Below are 5,737 nucleotides of genomic sequence, written 5' to 3'. Positions count from 1 at the left end.
GTGCTCTGCACATAGTAAGAGCTCAATAAATAAACCCAACACCACTTATGTACATATCCATAACCTATTTATAATAATATGTCTCCCCATCTATACTGTAAGTTCCTTCTGGGCAGGGACTGTGTCTATCAACTTTGTTGTATTGTACTCGCCCAATCAGTACAGTTCTCTCCATAGGAAGTGATCAATCAATAACCCTAATTAAATGATAGATTGACTGAAGAACACTGAAGTATGAGCTTAGGGGAGAACAGTAGAGTTAGTAGAAATGAGCTCTTGCCCTCGAGAAATTTATAGTCTAGTAGGGAGACAGATGTTAAAATAACTTACAGATAAGTCAGTCAGTCAATCATATTTATTAAGTGCTTACTGTGTTCAGAGCACTGCACTAAGTGGTTGGGAGAGTCTTGTCTTTTCTTATGCTGTCGAGTCTTTTCTGATCCATAGCGACACCATGGACACATCTCTTCCAGAACTTCCCGATTTCCATCTGCAGTCATTCTGGTAGTGTATCCATAGAGTAATAATATGGGAGTGGTTTACCATTGCCTTCTTCCACAATCTAAACTTGAGTACCCGCCCTTGACTCTCTCTCATGCCGCTGTTTCCCAGCAAGGGTGAATTTTGACGTTTAGCAGAGTGCCTTCCACTCGTTAGCCACTGGCCAAGTTAGGAATGCAATGGGTATGCTTCTGCTTGACTCTCCCTCCCATAGCAGAGACTGGTAGATTACTGAAAACTCTCCAGGTGCAATCCTGAGAAGGGTGAATGTGGAATAGACCATGTCTATGTGATAAAAGGTACTTCAAAGGTTGAGAATATTATCTGAATAATATCTTCCTTCCCTGCCCTGGTAGAAAAGAACCAAGAACGTTGCCAGTAAGTTTTTAAGAAAGGTCACAAAGCAGATAAGTGGTGGAGCTGGGATTAGAAATCCAGTCCTTCTAACTCCCAGGCCCATGCCCTATCTACTAGGCCACACTGCTTCTCATGTTCGCTCTGAAAAGGGAACATATCTACCAACTCTGTTATAATGTACTCTCCCAAGGCATTAGCATAGTGTTCTGCACACAGTAAGTGCTCAATAAATGCACTTGATAGATTGACACCATCTATCAATGGACCTGAGGGAGAGTGTTCATAAGCAAGTAGAATGTAATGATCTTTGTGATTCTTTCTGAGTGGTGTTGTTCCAGGTAGCGATCATGAACAATGTGGTGTCCCTCCTTGACAGGTTGGCCTTAGAGATGCAATCGCTGCTTCTGAGCCCTTCCTCACTGTAGCAAAATAGTCCCCCACCACCACCACCAGCAGGGAATGAAGTGCTTCTTGCTGCTTCCTTGCAACTTCTCTTTGTGGCTTTGCCACACTGATTCTCTCTGGATAACATCTTCCGGGGCTAACATCTTCTCTCTTCTACCGATCTTCCAATTCTAGATAGCATGTAGAGCATTGTTTGGGCCAGAAATAGAACCCTAAATAAGAGATGATGTCCAAAGCGAGGATCAAGGAAACAAATGTAGCACAAGGTAATCTTTGCACATACACAATGCATAAAATGTTCAGGATATGTTTCTCTGCTCCTCAAGAAACCCCAGTGGTTGCACAACCAGCTCCATATCAAACAAAAACTCCTCACAATTTTCTTCAATGCACTCAGTCACCTTGCTATCTTCTACCTCGCCTAACTACTCTCTTAGTATAACCCAACGCACACACTTCGCTCCTCTAATGCTAACCTTCTCAATCCACCTAGATCTTATCTATCTCATGGCCAACCCCTCACTCATGTCCTGTCTCTGGTCTGGAATGCCTTCCCTCTTCAAATCTGACACCCAATTATTCTCTCCCCCTTCAAAGCCTTATTGAAGACATGTCTCCTCCAAGAGGTTTTTTCCCCAACTAAGCCCTCCTTTCTTCTTCTCCCATTATGTTCTGCGACCCCCTGACTTGCTCCCTTTATTTATCCTCCTTCCCACCCCCATAACATTTATGTACATATCTGTAATTTATTTGTTTATATTAATGTCTATCTCCCCCTTTAGACTGTAAACTCGTTGTGGGCAGGGGATGTGTCTGTTTATTGTTACATTGTACTCTTCCAAGCACTTAGTACAGTGCTCTACACCCAGTAAGTGCTCAATAAATACAATTGATTGAATGAAGAGATTGGTGACAAAACGTTGGTTTTACCAGTCCCGCCCACACACAGTGACAGAATCTCACTATTGGTTTCATCATCTTTGAACCTGTATGTGTGTACCAGATGAAAAGACAACACTGGCCAATGAATTAGTTGAATCTTTTTAAGTCATACAGCTTTTAATCTGGGGCTTCTAGGCGTCTTCTACCACATTTCCATCTGGAATGTGATGGCTTCACTGTCTATCAAAAGTATTCTAAGAACAAAACAATAGTATTAGTAGGAGTAGTAGGAATAAGAGTAGTAGTAATAATAATAGTACTAGTAATAGCAGTAGCACTTATTGAGTGCTCACTTAGTGTAGTATGCTGTATTAGGTACTTGGGAAGTTCAGAATAAAAAAGTGACACATTTTCTGCCCACAAGGAGTTTACAGTCTAACAGGGGAGACAAAATATGCACAACTACTAATATGAGTTTATGCTTTCAACCTGTCTTTCACAATAACACTTGCCTTGATTCCATTCCGTAAATGGAGATAATGTCCTGTCCTGAAGTTCCTCTTGGTCGTTTCACCCCAGAACCTCCCCCGCTCTCTCATTCTTTTTCAAAAGATGGTATTTGTTAAGTGCTTACTATGGACCAGACACTCCACTAAGCTTTGGAGTAAGTACAAGCTAATCAAGTTGGACACAGTCCATGTCCCGCATGGGGCTCTCAATCTTAATCCCCATTTAACAGATGAAGTAACTGAGGCACAAAGAAGTTAAGTGACTTGCCCAAGGTCACACAGCAGACACATGGCAGAGCCAGGATTAGAATCCAAGTCCTTCTACTTCCCAAGCCCATACTGTATCTAATAGACCAGGCTGCTTCTAACCAACCTCTTGAGGGCTCCCTTCACCTCTTTGTTCCTCAAAGTATAAATGAGCGGATTGAGAGTTGGTGTTAATAGATTGTAGAAGAGGGTGAGGAACTTTCCCTGGTCCTGAGAGGAACTGGTGCCAGGTTGCATGTACATGTAGATGATGTTCCCATAGAAGAGGGTTATAACAGTGAGGTGAGACCCACGAGTGTTCAGAGCCTTATGCCTCCCCATGGTTGACTTAATCCTCAACACAGTTTGTGCTATGTAACCGTAGGAGACCAGGATAAGAGAGAGAGGCAGGAGAGTGAAGCAACTGGCCAGCACAAAAACAATATTCTCTATGACGGTTGTGTCCACACAAGACAACCTGATCATGGCTGGCATCTCACAAAGGAAGTGGTCCACATGACATCTCCCACATCGGGGCAAGCTCAAGGTCACGGGCGACATGGCCAGTGAGTTGGCCATTCCGCTGGCCCAGGGCCTAACCACCAGCTGCAGGCAGAGGCGCTGATGCATGGCCACTGCAAGGTATTGCAGATGGCAGTGAGTGGTCATAGGCCACGACCCCTAGAAGAATTCACTCTGTGCCATCCAGTCTCAAGAACATGAAGAGCTGGATGGCGCAGCCCAGGTTGCTTATGGATTTGTCTGGGCCACTCAGATTGAATAACAGCTTGGGGATGGAACTGCTGGTGAAGCAGGTGTCAACGAAGGAGAGGTTGGTGAGAAAAAAGTGCATTGGAGTCCGGATCTGAGGGCCCAGCCGGGACACCAGGATAATGATGGCATTGCCCACCAAGGTCAAGATGTAGAAGATCAGAACTACCACACAAAGGACTAGTTCCAATTTGGGTCGATCGGAGAAGGCCAGTAAAATAAATACCCCAAAAGCGCTTCCATTAGATCTCACTTTGTGGGCACCTTCAGTACATCTTACCTGCAAGGAGGGAAAGGTATCATTAGAGGAATGGCAATCAATCAATTATTGGTATTTAACGAACGGTTACTTTGTACTAAGCATTTGGGAAAATGTAATGGAGTTCTTAGACACAAACTCTGACCTCGAAGAGCTTACAGTCTAGTGCGGAAGACAGGCATTTAATTATAGTGATACAGTATAAAGAGAAGTATACAAGTGCTCTGGAGATCGGGGGTAATTCTTTGAGAAACTTAATATCCTACGGCTGGGGCAGATCTTTGGGCAGGAGGTTGTGACGTTCCTCTCTGAAACATTGGCAGGAACTGGGCAAGAAAAGACTTGGAAACACATTAACATTTTCCTAGCAAAGATTCTAAGAATAAGAGAATGTTTTTAATCCACTCAGGGAAATGCTAAAATCTCCATAGCCTCCTTCACTGTTAGTACCTCACACTGTCAGGATTTGGTTTTCTAAGCTCATGCTATAGTGGTCCTGTGTGATTTAATTCAATTTCACCTTCTACCCCTAATGGAAATGGAGGTCAAGTTATTTCTTGATATCTAATAATATTAGAAGGCTTGATGGTATTTATACACTTCCTACTGAAGACAACACACTATATTAATCACTTGGAAAGTATAACAGAACTATAAAAAAATTTACACGCTAATGGGAACATTTCGATCTAAGTGCCTAATTCTCCTATATGATGAAAAAAGTGTGAACTATAGAAGGACACAGGTTTGGGAATCAGCGGGCCCAGGTTCGAGTCCTGACCACTTACCTGCTGTTTAGACCTTAGGAAAGTCACTTAATCTATCTATGCCTCAGTTTCCTTATTTGCAAAATCGGGATAAAGTATTTGGTCTCCCTCCCTCTTTTTTTTGTATTTGTTAAGTGCTTACTATGTTCCAGGAACTGTACTACCTTGTATCTGCTCCAGCATTTAGAACAGTGCCCGGCACATAGTAAGCACATAATACCTTAAAGAAATAGAAGCTAATCAAGTTGGACACAGTCCCTGTCTCACTTGGGGCTCACAGTCTTAGCCCCAATTTTACAGGTATGATAACTGAGATACAGAGAATTTAAGTGACTTGTGCAAGGTCACACAGCAGACAATTGGCATAGTAGGATTAGAAAGCAGGTACTTCTGACTCCCAGGCCTGTGCTTTATCCACTAGGCCGTTCATTCATTCATTCAATCGCATTTATCGAGCGCTGTACTAAGCGCTTGGGAAGTACAATTCATCAAGAGAGACAATCCCTGCCCACAACGGGCTCACAGTCTAGAAAGGAATAATTATGATATTCCCCAAGTGCTTACTATGTGCCTACCACTGTTCTAAGTGCTGGAGTAGCTACAAGGCAATCAGGTTGTGCCATATGGGGCTCACAGTCCTAATCCCCATTTTACAGATGAGGTAACTGAGGCACAGAGAAGTTGTGACTTGCCCGAGGTCACACAGCAGATAAGTGGTGGAGTCAGGATTAGAACCCATGTCCTCTGACTCCCAAGTCCTTGCCATTTCCACTAAGCCACGCTGCTTCACTCTGCTTCTCTTGAACTATAAATCCCAAGTAGCACAGGGATTGTGCCCAAAATGATTGAATCGTCTCTTCCCCAGTGTTTACTACAGTGTTTGGCAGGTAGTAGGCAACTACCAAATACCCCAATAAATATAATTTGTTCAACACAGTGTGAATACCGAAAATAACGGGATGAAAAACATATATACTGTCCCGCAACATTCCAGGAGATGACGCTTATTGTCTTTTTCCATACTCTACCTTCCCCACCAT

At 43.2% G+C, this 5,737-nt stretch overlaps 1 pseudogene; it reads right to left on the bottom strand.

Annotated features, from left to right (window-relative positions):
* Nucleotides 1-2,999: 2,999 nt before the first annotated feature.
* On the bottom strand, nucleotides 3,000-5,737 carry LOC119941628 (annotated as a pseudogene).

Source organism: Tachyglossus aculeatus, chromosome 2 (assembly GCF_015852505.1).
Source record: "Tachyglossus aculeatus isolate mTacAcu1 chromosome 2, mTacAcu1.pri, whole genome shotgun sequence".
NCBI lineage: Eukaryota > Metazoa > Chordata > Mammalia > Monotremata > Tachyglossidae > Tachyglossus > Tachyglossus aculeatus.
Note: the sequence above shows the minus strand (reverse complement) of the source record. Positions and strands in the feature narration are given on the sequence as shown.